Consider the following 406-nt stretch of genomic DNA (forward strand, 5'->3'; position numbering starts at 1 on the left):
GGGGGTGACATGGGGTGACATGGGGTGATAGGGGGTGATGCGGTGTGACAGGGGTGTGACAGTTCCGTGGAGGGAGGTAGGGGGCACAGCAGTGGCAGTGTGAAGAGGTGACAGAGCAGTGGCGGTGACACGGGTGTGACGGTGCCGTGGGGGGAAGTGGGGGGCATGGCGATGGCGGTGACACGGGGTGACACAGCGGTGGCAGGTACACGTGCTGGCACAGTGTAGGGTTCTACAGCCACGGTGGCCCCACGGGGTGACCCTGTCCCTTTCTGGTCCCTGCCCCAGCGTGCTTGAGGGGCGGTAGGTGGCTGTTCCCCCCCCAGGGTGTGTGGCAGCAGGGGACACATAAAGATGGATAAGATATGATTTGAAACCGTGCTGGATGAGATTAGAAAGGCTGTCT

This window comes from Calidris pugnax, unplaced genomic scaffold (assembly GCF_001431845.1).
Source record: "Calidris pugnax isolate Ruff unplaced genomic scaffold, ASM143184v1 scaffold32, whole genome shotgun sequence".
In the NCBI taxonomy this organism is placed as follows: Eukaryota; Metazoa; Chordata; class Aves; order Charadriiformes; family Scolopacidae; genus Calidris; species Calidris pugnax.